General features: G+C 32.8%; 1 protein-coding gene across 1 annotated transcript in view; it reads right to left on the bottom strand.

Moving 5' to 3' along the window:
- The window catches only part of LOC142336383 (uncharacterized), a 547,349-nt gene that overhangs the window by 216,384 nt on the left and 314,286 nt on the right, over positions 1 to 16,679 (bottom strand). The window lies entirely within an intron of this gene.

The following is a 16,679-nucleotide window of genomic DNA, read 5'->3' as shown; positions in this document are numbered from 1 at the left end:
TTGGGATCTTAGTGTTTTTCATTTGCTTTTTACGGTGATTTGTTTCAGATTTTAAAAATGATTGATTTTTAAAAACGTTTTCTATCCGGCGATTCCATGCAAGCGTTCATAGAAGCTGACATTTTCATATTTTGTGCGCAATTTGCAGGTTGTCTGTTTGTCTTGATATACCGAATTGTTGTTATCTTTTTGGTTCTAAGAATTTTTTCTATTTGTATCATAAACGTGGTGTAAATTAGCCTCACCCTGACTTCTGATTACCTTCAATCGTCCATAACAACTGAGGATTGATTTAGTAATATTAGTTTTGGGATCGTAGTGTTTTTCTTCTGCTTTTTGCGGTGCTTTGCTCCTTCTGTTTTTTCAAATGAATTGTCTTTCATATTTGACTGACTTTTTCTGGTAGTGCATGCTGATTTGTTTCAGATTTAAAAAAATTTGATGTTCAAAAACGTTTTCTATCTCGCGATTTCATGCAAGCGTTCATAGAAACTGACTTTTTCAGATTTTGTGAGCAATTTGGAGGTCGTCTGTTTTTCTTGATATACCGATTTGTTATCTTTTTGGTTCTAAGGATTTTTTTTCTATTTGTATCATTAACGTGATGTATATTAGCCTCACACTGACTTCTGATTACCTTCAATCGTCCATAACAACTGAGGATTGATTTAGTATTATTAGTTTTGGTATCTTAGTGTTTTTCATTTGCTTTTTGCGGTGCTTTGTTCTTTCTGTCTTTTCAAATGAATTGTTTTTCATATTTGACTAACTTTTTCTGGTAGTGCATGCTGATATAATTTAAAAAATTATCATGATGTTCAAAAACGTTTTCTATCTCGCAATTCCATGCAAGCGTTCATAGAAGCTGACATTTTCAGATTTTGTGCGCAATTTGGAGGTTGTCTGTTTGGCTTGATATACCGAATTGTTGTTATCTTTTTGCTTCTAAGAATTTTTTCTATTTGTATCATAAACGTGATGTAATTTAGTCTAACACTGACTTCTGATTACCTTCAATCGTCCATAACAACTGAGGATTGATTTAGTAATTTTAGTTTTGGGATCTTAGTGTTTTTCATTTACTTTATGCGGTGCTTTGCTCTTTTTGTTTTTTTTTTCAATTGAATTGTCTTTCATATTTGACTGACTTTTTCTGGTAGTGCATGCTGATTTGTTTCAGATTTAAAAAAATATTATGATGTTCAAAAATGTTTTTCTATCTCTCGATTCCATGCAAGCGTTCATAGAAGCTGACATTTTCAGATTTTGTGCGCAATTTGGAGGTCATCTGTTTGTCTTAATATACCGCTTTGATGTTATCTTTTTGGTTCTAAGAATTTTTTCTATTTGTAGCATAAACGCGATGTAAGTTAGCCTCACACTGACTTCTGATTACCTTCAATCGTCCATAACAACTGAGTCTTGATTTTTATAAAAATTAGTTTTGGGATCTTAGTGTTTTTCTTTTGCTTTTTTCGGTGCTTTGATCTTTCTGTCTTTTCAAATGAGTTGTCATTCATATTTGACTGATTTTTTCTGGTAGTGTATGCTGATTTGTTTCAGATTTAAAAAGTTATGAGGTTAAAAAAACGTTTTCAAACTCGCGATTCCATGCAAGCGTTTATAGTAGCTGACATTCTCGGCTTTTGCGTTCAATTTGAGGTCTTGTTTTTCTTTGATATACCGATTTGTTGTTATCTTTTTGGGTTCTAAGGATTTTTTCTATTTGTATCTTTAATGTGATGTAAATTAGCCTCACACTGACTTCTGATTACCTTCAATCGTCCATAACAACTGAGTCTTGACTTTTATAAAAAATTAGTTGTGGGATCTTAGTGTTTTTCGTTTGCTTTTTTCGGTGCTTTGCTCTTTCTGTCTTTTCAAATGAGTTGTATTTCAAATTTGACTGATTTTTTCTGGTAATGTATGCTGATTTGTTTCAGATTTAAAAAGTTATGAGGATAAAAAAACGTTTTCAAACTCGCGATTCCATGCAAGCGTTTATAGTAGCTGACATTCTCGGCTTTTGCGTTCAATTTGAGGTCTTCTGTTTTTCTTTGATATACCGATTTGTTGTTATCTTTTTGGGTTCTAAGGATTTTTTCTATTTGTATCTTCAAGGTGATGTAAATTAGCCTCACACTGACTTCTGATTACCTTCAATCGTCCATAACAACTGAGTCTTGACTTTTATAAAAAAAATTAGTTTTGGGATCTTAGTGTTTTTCATTTGCTTTTTTCGGTGCTTTGCTCTTTCTGTCTTTTCAAATGAGTTGTCTTTCAAATTTGACTGATTTTTTCTGGTAGTGTATGCTGATTTGTTTCAGATTTAAAATGTTATGAGGATAAAAAAACGTTTTCAAACTCGCGATTCCATGCAAGCGTTTATAGTAGCTGACATTCTCGGCTTTTGCGTTCAATTTGAGGTCTTCTGTTTTTCTTTGATATACCGATTTGTTGTTATCTTTTTGGGTTCTAAGCATTTTTTCTATTTGTATCTTTAATGTGATGTAAATTAGCCTCACACTGACTTCTGATTACCTTCAATCGTCCATAACAACTGAGTCTTGATTTTTATAAAAAATTAGTTTTGGGATCTTAGTGTTTTTCATTTGCTTTTTTCGGTGCTTTGCTCTTTCTGTCTTCAAATGAGTTGTCTTTCAAATTTGACTGTTTTTTTCTGGTAGTGTATGCTGATTTGTTTCAGATTTAAAAAGTTATGAGGATAAGAAAACTTTTTCAAACTCGCGATTCCATGCAAGCGTTTATAGTAGCTGACATTCTCGGCTTTTGCGTTCAATTTGAGATCTTCTGTTTTTCTTTGATATACCGATTTGTTGTTATCTTTTTGTGTTCTAAGGATTTTTTCTATTTGTATCATTAATGTGATGTAAATTAGCCTCACAGTGACTTCTGATTACCTTCAATCGTCCATAACAACTGAGGATTGATTCAGTAAAAATTAGTTTTGGGATCTTAGTGTTTTTCTTTTGCTTTTTTCGGTGCTCTGATCTTTCTGTCTTTTCAAATGAGTTGTCATTCATATTTGACTGATTTTTTCTGGTAGTGTATGCTGATTTGTTTCAGATTTAAAAAGTTATGAGGGTAAAAAAACGTTTTCAAACTCGCGATTCCATGCAAGCGTTTATAGTAGCTGACATTCTCGGCTTTTGCGTTCAATTTGAGGTCTTCTGTTTTTCTTTGATATACCGATTTGTTGTTATCTTTTTGGGTTCTAAGGATTTTTTCTATTTGTATCTTTAATGTGATGTAAATTAGCCTCACACTGACTTCTGATTACCTTCAATCGTCCATAACAACTGAGTCTTGATTTTTATAAAAAATTAGTTTTGGGATCTTAGTGTTTTTCTTTTGCTTTTTTCGGTGCTCTGATCTTTCTGTCTTTTCAAATGAGTTGTCATTCATATTTGACTGATTTTTTCTGGTAGTGTGTGCTGATTTGTTTCAGATTTAAAAAGTTATGAGGGTAAAAAAACGTTTTCAAACTCGCGATTCCATGCAAGCGTTTATAGTAGCTGACATTCTCGGCTTTTGCGTTCAATTTGAGGTCTTCTGTTTTTCTTTGATATACCGATTTGTTGTTATCTTTTTGGGTTCGAAGGATGTTTTCTATTTGTATCATTAACGTGATGTAAATTAGCCTCACACTGACTTCTGACTACCCTCAATCGTCCATAACAACTGAAGATTGATATAAAAATCAGTTTTGGGATCTTAGTGTTCTTCATTTGCTTTTTTCGGTGCTTTGCTCTTTCTGTCTTTCCAAATGAGTTGTGTTTCAAATTTGACTGATTTTTTCTGGTGGTGTATGCTGATTTGTTTCAGATTTAAAAAGTTATGAGGATAAAAAAACGTTTTCAAACTCGCGATTCCATGCAAGCGTTTATAGTAGCTGACATTCTCGGCTTTTGCGTTCAATTTGAGGTCTTCTGTTTTTCTTTGATATACCGATTTGTTGTTATCTTTTTGGGTTCTAAGGATTTTTTCTATTTGTATCTTCAAGGTGATGTAAATTAGCCTCACACTGACTTCTGATTACCTTCAATCGTTCATAACAACTGATTCTGGATTTTTTTAAAAAATTAGTTTTGGGATCTTAGTGTTTTTCATTTGCTTTTTTCGGTGCTTTGCTCTTTCTGTCTTTTCAAATGAGTTGTCTTTCAAATTTGACTGGTTTTTTCTGGTAGTGTATGCTGATTTGTTTCAGATTTAAAAAGTTATGAGGATAAAAAAACGTTTTCAAACTCGCGATTCCATGCAAGCGTTTATAGTACCTGACATTCTCGGCTTTTGCGTTCAATTTGAGGTCTTCTGTTTTTCTTTGATATACCGATTTGTTGTTATCTTTTTGGGTTCTAAGGATTTTTTCTATTTGTATCTTTAATGTGATGTAAATTAGCCTCACACTGACTTCTGATTACCTTCAATCGTCCATAACAACTGAGTCTTGATTTTTATAAAAAATTAGTTTTGGGATCTTAGTGTTTTTCATTTGCTTTTTTCGGTGCTTTGCTCTTTCTGTCTTTCCAAATGAGTTGTGTTTCAAATTTGACTGATTTTTTCTGGTAGTGTATGCTGATTTGTTTCAGATTTAAAAAGTTATGAGGATAAAAAAACGTTTTCAAACTCGCGATTCCATGCAAGCGTTTGTAGTAGCTGACATTCTCGGCTTTTGCGTTCAATTTGAGGTCTTCTGTTTTTCTTTGATATACCGATTTGTTGTTATCTTTTTGGGTTCTAAGGATTTTTTCTATTTGTATCTTCAGGGTGATGTAAATTAGCCTCACACTGACTTCTGATTACCTTCAATCGTCCATAACAACTGAGTCTGGATTTTTATAAAAAATTAGTTTTGGGATCTTAGTGTTTTTCATTTGCTTTTTTCGGTGCTTTGCTCTTTCTGTCTTTTCAATTGAGTTGTCTTTCAAATTTGACTGGTTTTTTCTGGTAGTGTATGCTGATTTGTTTCAGATTTAAAAAGTTATGAGGATAAAAAAACGTTTTCAAACTCGCGATTCCATGCAAGCGTTTATAGTAGCTGACATTCTCGGCTTTTGCGTTCAATTTGAGGTCTTCTGTTTTTCTTTGATATACCGATTTGTTGTTATCTTTTTGGGTTCTAAGGATTTTTTCTATTTGTATCTTCAAGGTGATGTAAATTAGCCTCACACTGACTTCTGATTACCTTCAATCGTTCATAACAACTGATTCTGGATTTTTTTAAAAAATTAGTTTTGGGATCTTAGTGTTTTTCATTTGCTTTTTTCGGTGCTTTGCTCTTTCTGTCTTTTCAAATGAGTTGTCTTTCAAATTTGACTGGTTTTTTCTGGTAGTGTATGCTGATTTGTTTCAGATTTAAAAAGTTATGAGGATAAAAAAACGTTTTCAAACTCGCGATTCCATGCAAGCGTTTATAGTACCTGACATTCTCGGCTTTTGCGTTCAATTTGAGGTCTTCTGTTTTTCTTTGATATACCGATTTGTTGTTATCTTTTTGGGTTCTAAGGATTTTTTCTATTTGTATCTTTAATGTGATGTAAATTAGCCTCACACTGACTTCTGATTACCTTCAATCGTCCATAACAACTGAGTCTTGATTTTTATAAAAAATTAGTTTTGGGATCTTAGTGTTTTTCATTTGCTTTTTTCGGTGCTTTGCTCTTTCTGTCTTTCCAAATGAGTTGTGTTTCAAATTTGACTGATTTTTTCTGGTAGTGTATGCTGATTTGTTTCAGATTTAAAAAGTTATGAGGATAAAAAAACGTTTTCAAACTCGCGATTCCATGCAAGCGTTTGTAGTAGCTGACATTCTCGGCTTTTGCGTTCAATTTGAGGTCTTCTGTTTTTCTTTGATATACCGATTTGTTGTTATCTTTTTGGGTTCTAAGGATTTTTTCTATTTGTATCTTCAGGGTGATGTAAATTAGCCTCACACTGACTTCTGATTACCTTCAATCGTCCATAACAACTGAGTCTGGATTTTTATAAAAAATTAGTTTTGGGATCTTAGTGTTTTTCATTTGCTTTTTTCGGTGCTTTGCTCTTTCTGTCTTTTCAATTGAGTTGTCTTTCAAATTTGACTGGTTTTTTCTGGTAGTGTATGCTGATTTGTTTCAGATTTAAAAAGTTATGAGGATAAAAAAACGTTTTCAAACTCGCGATTCCATGCAAGCGTTTATAGTAGCTGACATTCTCGGCTTTTGCGTTCAATTTGAGGTCTTCTGTTTTTCTTTGATATACCGATTTGTTGTTATCTTTTTGGGTTCTAAGGATTTTTTCTATTTGTATCTTCAAGGTGATGTAAATTAGCCTCACACTGACTTCTGATTACCTTCAATCGTCCATAACAACTGAGTCTGGATTTTTATAAAAAATTAGTTTTGGGATCTTAGTGTTTTTAATTTGCTTTTTTCGGTTCTTTGCTCTTTCTGTCTTTTCAAATGAGTTGTCTTTCAAATTTGACTGGTTTTTTCTGGTAGTGTATGCTGATTTGTTTCAGATTTAAAAAGTTATGAGAATAAAAAAACTTTTTCAAACTCGCGATTCCATGCAAGCGTTTATAGTAGCTGACATTCTCGGCTTTTGCGTTCAATTTGAGGTCTTCTGTTTTTCTTTGATATACCGATTTGTTGTTATCTTTTTGGGTTCTAAGGATTTTTTCTATTTGTATCATTAATGTGATGTAATTTAGCCTCACACTGACTTCTGATTACCTTCAATCGTCCATAACAACTGAGGATTGATTTATTATTATTAATTTTGGGATCTTAGTGTTTTTCATTTGCTTTTTGCGGTGCTTTGCTCTTTCTGTTTTTTCAAATGAATTAACTTTCATTTTTGACTGACTTTTTCTGGTAGTGCATGCTGATTTGTTTCAGATTTAAAAAATTATTGATGATCAAAAACGTGTTTTATCTCGCGATTCCATGGAAGCGTTCATAGAAGCTGGCATTTTCAGATTTTGTGCGCAATTTGGAGGTCGTCTGTTTTTCTTGATATGCGGATTTGTTGTTATCTTTTTGGTTCTAAGAATTTTTTCTATTTTATCATAAACGTGATGTAAATTAGCCTCACACTGAGTTCTGATTACCTTCAATCGTCCGTAACAACTGAGGATTGATTTAGTTTTATTAGTTTTGGGATCTTAGTGTTTTTCATTTGCTTTTTGCTGTGCTTTGTTCTTTCTGTTTTTTCAAATGAATTGTCTTTCTTATTTGACTGACTTTTCTGGTAGTGTATGCTGATTTGTTGCAGATTAAAAAAATGATGTTCAAAAACGTTTTCTATCTCGCGATTCCATGCAAGCGTTCATAGGAGCTGACATTTTCAGGCTTTGTGCGAAATTTGGAGGCCGTCTGTTTTTCTTGATATACCGATTTGTTATCTTTTTGGTTCTAAGGATTTTTCTATTTGTATCCTTAACGTGATGTAAATTAGCCTAAAACTGACTTCTGATTACCTTCAATCGTCCATAACAACTGAGGATTGATCTATTATTATTAGTTTCGGGATCTTAGTGTTTTTCATTTGCTTTTTGCAGTGCTTTGCTCTTTCTGTTTTTAAATGAATTATCTTTCATTTTGACTGACTTTTTCTGGTAGTGTATGCTGATTTGTTTGATTTAGAAAACTATTATGATGTTCATAAACGTTTTCTATGTCGCGATTCCATGCAAGCGTTCATAATAGCTGACATTTTCGGCTTTTGCGTTCAATTTCGAGGTAGTCTGTTTTTCTTGATATACCGATTTGTTGTTATCTTTTTGGTTCTAAGAATTTTTTCTATTTGTATCATAAACGTGGTGTAAATTAGCCTCACCCTGACTTCTGATTACCTTCAATCGTCCATAACAACTGAGGATTGATTTAGTAATATTAGTTTTGGGATCGTAGTGTTTTTCTTCTGCTTTTTGCGGTGCTTTGCTTTTTCTGTCTTTTCAAATGAATTGGTTTTCATATTTGACTAACTTTTCTGGTAGTGCATGCTGATTTGTTTCAGATTTAAAAAATTATTGATGTTCAAAAACGTGTTTTATCTCGCGATTCCATGAAAGCGTTCATAGAAGCTGGTTTTTTCAGATTTTGTGCGCAGTTTGGAGGTCGTCTGTTTTTCTTGATATACGGATTTGTTGTTATCTTTTTGGTTCTAAGAATTTTTTCTATTTGTAGCATAAACGTGATGTAAATTAGCCTCACACTGACTTCTGATTAACTTCAATCGTCCGTAACAACTGAGGATTGATTTAGTTTTATTAGTTTTGGGATCTTAGTGTTTTTCATTTGCTTTTTGCGGTGCTTTGTTCTTTCTGTTTTTTCAAATGAATTGTCTTTCTTATTTGACTGACTTTTCTGGTAGTGCATGCTGATTTGTTGCAGATTTAAAAAAATGATGTTCAAAAACGTTTTCTATCTCGCCATTCCATGCAAGCGTTCATAGAAGCTGACATTTTCAGATTTTGTGCGAAATTTGGAGGCCGTCTGTTTTTATTGATATACCGATTTGTTATCTTTTTGGTTCTAAGAATTTTTTTCTATTTTATCATTAACGTGATGTAAATTAGCCTCAAACAGACTTCTGATTACCTTCAATCGTCCATAACAACTGAGGATTGATTTAGTAAAAATTAGTTTTGGGATCTTAGTGTTTTTTTGCTTTTTGCGGTGCTTTGCTCTTTCTGTCTTTTCAAATGAATTGTTTTTCATTTTTAACTAACTTTTCTGGTAATGCATGCTGATATTATGATGTTCAAAAACGTTTTCTATCTCGCGATTCCGTGCAGGCGTTCATAGAAGCTGACCTTTTCAGATTTTGTGCGAAATTTGGAGGCCGTCGGTTATTTGGAGGCCGATATACCGATTTGTTATTTTTTTGGTTCTAAGGATTTTTTCTATTTGTATCATTAACGTGATTTAAATTAGCCTCACTCTGACTTCTGATTACCTTCAAGCGTCCATAACAACTGAGGATTGATTCAGTAAAAATTTGTTTTGGGATCTTAGTGTTTTTCTTTTGCTTTTTGCGGTGCTTAGCTCTTTCCGTCTTTTCAAATGAATTGTTTTTCATATTTAACTAACTTTTCTGGTAATGCATGCTGATATTATGATGTTCTAAATTGTTTTCTATCTCGCGATTGCGTGCAAGCGTTCATAGAAGCTGACCTTTTCAGATTTTTGCGAAATTTGGAGGCCGTCTGTTATTTGGAGGCCGATATACCGATTTGTTATTTTTTTGGTTCTAAGGATTTTTTCTATTTGTATCATTAACGTGATGTAAATTAGCCTAAAACTGACTTCTGATTACCTTCAATCGTCCATAACAACTGAGGATTGATTTATTATTATTAGTTTCGGGATCTTAGTGTTTTTCATTTGCGTTTTGCAGTGCTTTGCTCTTTCTGTTTTTTTCAAATGAATTATCTTTCTTATTTGACTGACTTTTCTGGTAGTGTATGCTGATTTGTTGCAGATTAAAAAAATGATGTTCAAAAACGTTTTCTATCTCGCGATTCCATGCAAGCGTTCATAGAAGCTGACATTTTCAGGCTTTGTGCGAAATTTGGAGGCCGTCTGTTTTTCTTGATATACCGATTTGTTATCTTTTTGGTTCTAAGGATTTTTCTATTTGTATCATTAACGTGATGTAAATTAGCCTAAAACTGACTTCTGATTACCTTCAATCGTCCATAGCAACTGAGGATTGATTTATTATTATTAGTTTCGGGATCTTAGTGTTTTTCATTTGCTTTTTGCAGTGCTTTGCTCTTTCTGTTTTTTTCAAATGAATTATCTTTCATTTTGATTTTGATGTTCATAAACGTTTTCTATGTCGCGATTCCATGCAAGCGTTCATAATAGCTGACATTCTCGGCTTTTGCGTTCAATTTCGAGGTAGTCTGTTTTCCTTGATATACCGATTTGTTGTTATCTTTTTGGTTCTAAGAATTTTTTCTATTTGTAGCATAAACGGGATGTAAATTAGCCTCACACTGACTTCTGATTACCTTCAATCGTCCATAACAACTGAGTCTTGATTTTTTATAAAAATTAGTTTTGAGATCTTAGTGTTTTTCATTTGCTTTTTGCGGTGCTTTGCTTTTTCTGTCTTTTCAAATGAATTGGTTTTCATATTTGACTAACTTTTCTGGTAGTGCATGCTGATTTGTTTCAGATTTAAAAAATTATTGATGTTCAAAAACGTGTTTTATCTCGCGATTCCATGAAAGCGTTCATAGAAGCTGGTATTTTCAGATTTTGTGCGCAGTTTGGAGGTCGTCTGTTTTTCTTGATATACGGATTTGTTGTTATCTTTTTGGTTCTAAGAATTTTTTCTATTTGTAGCATAAACGTGATGTAAATTAGCCTCAAACAGACTTCTGATTACCTTCAATCGTCCATAACAACTGAGGATTGATTTAGTAAAAATTAGTTTTGCGATCTTAGTGTTTTTTTTTTGCTTTTTGCGGTGCTTTGCTCTTTCTGTCTTTTCAAATGAATTGTTTTTCATTTTTAACTAACTTTTCTGGTAATGCATGCTGATATTATGATGTTCAAAAACGTTTTCTATCTCGCCATTCCATGCAAGCGTTCATAGAAGCTGACATTTTCAGATTTTGTGCGAAATTTGGAGGCCGTCTGTTTTTCTTGATATACCGATTTGTTGTTACCTTTTTGGGTTCTAAGGATTTTTTCTATTTGTATCATTAATGTGATGTAAATTAGCCTCACTCTGACTTCTGATTACCTTCAATCGTCCATAACAACTGAGGATTGATTCAGTAAAAATTAGTTTTGGGATCTTAGTGTTTTTCTTTTGCTTTTTGCGGTGCTTTGCTCTTTCTGTCTTTTCAAATGAATTGTTTTTCATTTTTAACTACTTTTTCTGGTAATGCATGCTGATATTATGATGTTCAAAAACGTTTTCTATCTCGCCATTCCATGCAAGCGTTCATAGAAGCTGACATTTTCAGATTTTGTGCGAAATTTGGAGGCCCTCTGTTTTTCTTGATATACCGATTTGTTATCTTTTTGGTTCTCAGAATTTTTTTCTATTTTATCATTAACGTGATGTAAATTAGCCTCAAACAGACTTCTGATTACCTTCAATCGTCCATGACAACTGAGGATTGATTTAGTAAAAATTAGTTTTGGGATCTTAGTGTTTTTTTGCTTTTTGCGGTGCTTTGCTCTTTCTGTCTTTTCAAATGAATTGTTTTTCATTTTTAACTAACTTTTCTGGTAATGCATGCTGATATTATGATGTTCAAAAACGTTTTCTATCTCGCCATTCCATGCAAGCGTTCATAGAAGCTGACATTTTCAGATTTTGGTGCGAAATTTGGAGGCCGTCTGTTTTTCTTGATATACCGATTTGTTGTTATCTTTTTGGGTTCTAAGGATTTTTTCTATTTGTATCATTAATGTGATGTAAATTAGCCTCACTCTGACTTCTGATTACCTTCAATCGTCCATAACAACTGAGGATTGATTCAGTAAAAATTAGTTTTGGGATCTTAGTGTTTTTCTTTTGCTTTTTGCGGTGCTTTGCTCTTTCTGTCTTTTCAAATGAATTGTTTTTCGTTTTTAACTAACTTTTCTGGTAATGCATGCTGATATTATGATGTTCAAAAACGTTTTCTATCTCGCGATTCCGTGCAAGCGTTCATAGAAGCTGACCTTTTCAGATTTTGTGCGAAATTTAGAGGCCGTCTGTTATTTGGAGGCCGATATACCGATTTGTTATTTTTTTGGTTCTAAGGATTTTTTCTATTTGTATCTTTAACGTGATGTAAATTAGCCTCAAACTGACTTCTGATTACCTTCAATCATCCATAACAACTGAGTCTTGATTTTTTATAAAAATTAGTTTTGAGATCTTAGTGTTTTTCATTTGCTTTTTGCGGTGCTTTGCTTTTTCTGTCTTTTATGAATTGTTTTTCATATTTGACTAACTTTTCTGGTAGTGCATGCTGATTTGTTTCAGATTTAAAAAATTATTGATGTTCAAAAACGTGTTTTATCTCGCGATTCCATGAAAGCGTTCCTAGAAGCTGGAATTTTCAGATTCTGTGCGCAATTTCGAGGTAGTCTGTTTTTCTTGATATACCGATTTGTTGTTATCTTTTTGGTTCTAAGAATTTTTTCTATTTCTAGCATAAACGGGATGTAATTTAGCCTCACACTGACTTCTGATTACCTTCAATCGTCCATAACAACTGAGTCTTGATTTTTTATAAAAATTAGTTTTGAGATCTTAGTGTTTTTCATTTGCTTTTTGCGGTGCTTTGCTTTTTCTGTCTTTTCAAATGAATTGTTTTTCATATTTGACTAACTTCTCTGGTAGTGCATGCTGATTTGTTTCAGATTTAAAAAATTATTGATGTTCAAAAACGTGTTTTATCTCGCGATTCCATGAAAGCGTTCATAGAAGCTGGCATTTTCAGATTTTGTGCGCAATTTGGAGGTCGTCTGTTTTTCTTGATATACGGATTTGTTGTTATCTTTTTGGTTCTAAGATTTTTTTCTATTTTATCATAAACGTGATGTAAATTAGCCTCACACTGACTTCTGATTACCTTCAATCGTCCGTAACAACTGAGGATTGATTTAGTTTTATTAGTTTTGGGATCTTAGTGTTTTTCATTTGCTTTTTGCGGTGCTTTGTTCTTTCTGTTTTTTCAAATGAATTGTCTTTCTTATTTGACTGACTTTTTCTGGTAGTGTATGCTGATTTGTTTGATTTAGAAAACTATTATGATGTTTATAAACGTTTTCTGTGTCGCGATTCCATGCAAGCGTTCATTATAGCTGACATTCTCGGCTTTTGCGTTCAATTTCGAGGTAGTCTGTTTTTCTTGATATACCGATTTGTTGTTATCTTTTTGGTTCTAAGACTTTTTTCTATTTGTAGCATAAACGGGATGTAAATTAGCCTCACACTGACTTCTGATTACCTTCAATCGTCCATAACAACAGTCTTGATTTTTTATAAAAATTAGTTTTGAGATCTTAGTGTTTTTCATTTGCTTTTTGCGGTGCTTTGCTTTGTCTGTCTTTTCAAATGAATTGTTTTTCATATTTGACTAACTTTTCTGGTAGTGCATGCTGATTTGTTTCAGATTTAAAAAATTATTGATGTTCAAAAACGTGTTTTATCTCGCGATTCCATGAAAGCGTTCATAGAAGCTGGCATTTTCAGATTTTGTGCGCAATTTGGAGGTCGTCTGTTTTTCTTGATATATGGATTTGTTGTTATCTTTTTGGTTCTAAGATTTTTTTCTATATTATCATAAACGTGATGTAAATTAGCCTCACACTGACTTCTGATTACCTTCAATCGTCCGTAACAACTGAGGATTGATTTATTTTTATTAGTTTTGGGATCTTAGTGTTTTTCATTTGCTTATAGCGGTGCTTTGTTCTTTCTGTTTTTTCAAATGAATTGTCTTTCTTATTTGACTGACTTTTCTGGTAGTGCATGCTGATTTGTTGCAGATTAAAAAAAATGATGTTCAAAAACGTTTTCTATTTCGCGATTCCATGCAAGCGTTCATAGAAGCTGACATTTTCAGGCTTTGTGCGAAATTTGGAGGCCGTCTGTTTTTCTTGATATACGGATTTGTTGTTATCTTTTTGGTTCTAAGATTTTTTTTCTATTTTATCATAAACGTGATGTAAATTAGCCTCACACTGACTTCTGATTACCTTCAATCGTCCGTAACAACTGAGGATTGATTTAGTTTTATTATCTTTGGGATCTTAGTGTTTTTCATTTGCTTTTTGCGGTGCTTTGATCTTTCTGTTTTTTCAAATGAATTGTCTTTCTTATTTGACTGACTTTTTCTGGTAGTGTATGCTGATTTGTTTGATTTAGAAAACTATTATGATGTTCATAAACGTTTTCTATGTCGCGATTCCATGCAAGCGTTCATTATAGCTGACATTCTCGGCTTTTGCGTTCAATTTCGAGGTAGTCTGTTTTTCTTGATATACCGATTTGTTATTATCTTTTTGGTTCTAAGAATTTTTTCTATTTGTAGCATAAACGGGATGTAAATTAGCCTCACACTGACTTCTGATTACCTTCAATCGTCCATAACAACTGAGTCTTGATTTTTATAAAAATTAGTTTTGAGATGTTAGTGTTTTTCGTTTGCTTTTTGCGGTGCTTTGCTTTTTCTGTCTTTTCAAATGAATTGTTATTCATATTTGACTAACTTTTCTGGTAGTGCATGCTGATTTGTTTCAGATTTAAAAAATTATTGATGTTCAAAAACGTGTTTTATCTTGCGATTCCATGAAAGCGTTCATAGAAGCTGGCATTTTCAGATTTTGTGCGCAATTTGGAGGTCGTCTGTTTTTCTTGAGATACGGATTTGTTGTTATCTTTTTGGTTCTAAGATTTTTTTTTCTATTTTATCATAAACGTGATGTAAATTAGCCTCACACTGACTTCTGATTACCTTCAATCGTCCGTAACAACTGAGGATTGATTTATTTTTATTAGTTTTGGGATCTTAGTGTTTTTCATTTGCTTATAGCGGTGCTTTGTTCTTTCTGTTTTTTCAAATGAATTGTCTTTCTTATTTGACTGACTTTTCTGGTAGTGCATGCTGATTTGTTGCAGATTAAAAAAAATGATGTTCAAAAACGTTTTCTATCTCGCGATTCCATGCAAGCGTTCATAGAAGCTGACTTTTTCAGATTTTGTGCGAAACTTGGAGGCCGTCTGTTTTTCTTGATATACCGATTTGTTATCTTTTTGGTTCTAAGAATTTTTTTCTATTTTATCATTAACGTGATGTAAATTAGCCTCAAACTGACTTCTGATTACCTTCAATCGTCCATAACAACTGAGGATTGATTTAGTAAAAATCAGTTTTGAGATCTTAGTGTTTTTCTTTTGCTTTTTGCGGTGCTTGGCTCTTTCTGTCTTTTAAAATGAATTGTTTTTCATATTTAACTAGTTTTTCTGGTAGTGCATGCTGATATTATGATGTTCAAAAACGTTTTCTATCTCGCGATTCGGTGCAAGCGTTCATAGAAGCTGACATTTTCAGATTTTGTGCGAAATTTGGAGGCCGTCTGTTTTTCTTGATATACCGATTTGTTGTTATCTTTTTGGGTTCTAAGGATTGTTTCTATTTGTATCATTAATGTGATGTAATTTAGCCTCACTCTGACTTCTGATTTCCTTCAATCGTCCATAATAACTGAGGATTGATTCAGTAAAAATTAGTTTTGGGATCTTAGTGTTTTTCTTTTGCTTTTTGCGGTGCTTAGCTCTTTCTGTCTTTTCAAATGAATTGTTTTTCATATTTGACTAACTTTTCTGGTAGTGCATGCTGATATTATGATGTTGAAAAACGTTTTCTATCTCGCGATTCCGTGCAAGCGTTCATAGAAGCTGACCTTTTCAGATTTTGTGCGAAATTTGGAGGCCTTCTGTTTTTCTTGATATACCGATTTGTTGTTTTTTGGTTCTAACGATTTTCTCTATTTGTATCATTAACGTGATGTAAATTAGCCTCAAACTGACTTCTGATTACCCTCAATCGTCCATAACAATTGAGGATTGATTTTTTATTACTTTTGAGATCTTAGTGTTTTTCATTTGCTTTTTGCGGTGCTTTGCTCTTTCTGTTTTTTCAAATGAATTATCTTTCATTTTTGACTGACTTTTTCTGGTAGTGCATGCTGATTTGTTTCAGATTTAAAAAATTATTGATGTTCAAAATCGTGTTTTATCTCGCGATTCCATGAAATCGTTCATAGAAGCTGGAATTTTCAGATTTTGTGCGAAATTTGGAGGCCGTCTGTTTTTCTTGATATACCGATTTGTTATCTTTTTGGGTTCTAAGGATTGTTTCTATTTGTATCATTAACGTGATGTAAATTAGCCTCAAACTGACTTCTGATTACCTTCAATCGTCCATAACAATTGAGGATTGATTTATTATTATTAGTTTTGGGATCTTAGTTTTTCATTTGCTTTTTGCGGTGCTTTGCTCTTTCTGTTTTTTCATAGAATTATCTTTCATTGTTGACTGACTTTTTCTGGTAGTGCATGCTGATTTGTTTCAGATTTAAAAAATTATTGATGTTCAAAAACGTGTTTTATCTCGCGATTCCATGAAATTGTTCATAGAAGCTGGAATTTTCAGATTTTGTGCGCAATTTGGAGGTCGTCTGTTTTTCTTGATATACGGATTTGTTGTTATCTTTTTGGTTCTAAGAATTTTTTCTATTTTATCATAAACGTGATGTAAATTAGCCTCACACTGACTTCTGATTACCTTCAATCGTCCGTAACAACTGAGGATTGATTTAGTTTTATTAGTTTTGGGATCTTAGTGTTTTTCATTTGCTTTTTGCGGTGCTTTGCTCTTTCTGTTTTTTCAAATGAATCATTTTTCATTTTTGACTAACTTTTTCTGGTAGTGCATGCTGATTTGTTTCAGATTTAAAAAATTATTGATGTTCAAAAACGTGTTTTATCTCGCGATTCCATGAAAGCGTTCTTAGAAGCTGGCATTTTCAGATTTTGTGCGCAATTTGGAGGTCGTCTGTTTTTCTTGATATACCGATTTGTTATCTTTTTGGTTCTAAGAATTTTTTCCATTTGTATCATTAACGTGATGTAAATCAGCCTCAAACTGACTT

This window comes from Convolutriloba macropyga, chromosome 3, assembly GCF_964194025.1.
Source record: "Convolutriloba macropyga chromosome 3, txConMacr16.3, whole genome shotgun sequence".
NCBI classification, from domain to species: Eukaryota; Metazoa; Xenacoelomorpha; order Acoela; family Convolutidae; genus Convolutriloba; species Convolutriloba macropyga.
Note: the sequence above shows the minus strand (reverse complement) of the source record. Positions and strands in the feature narration are given on the sequence as shown.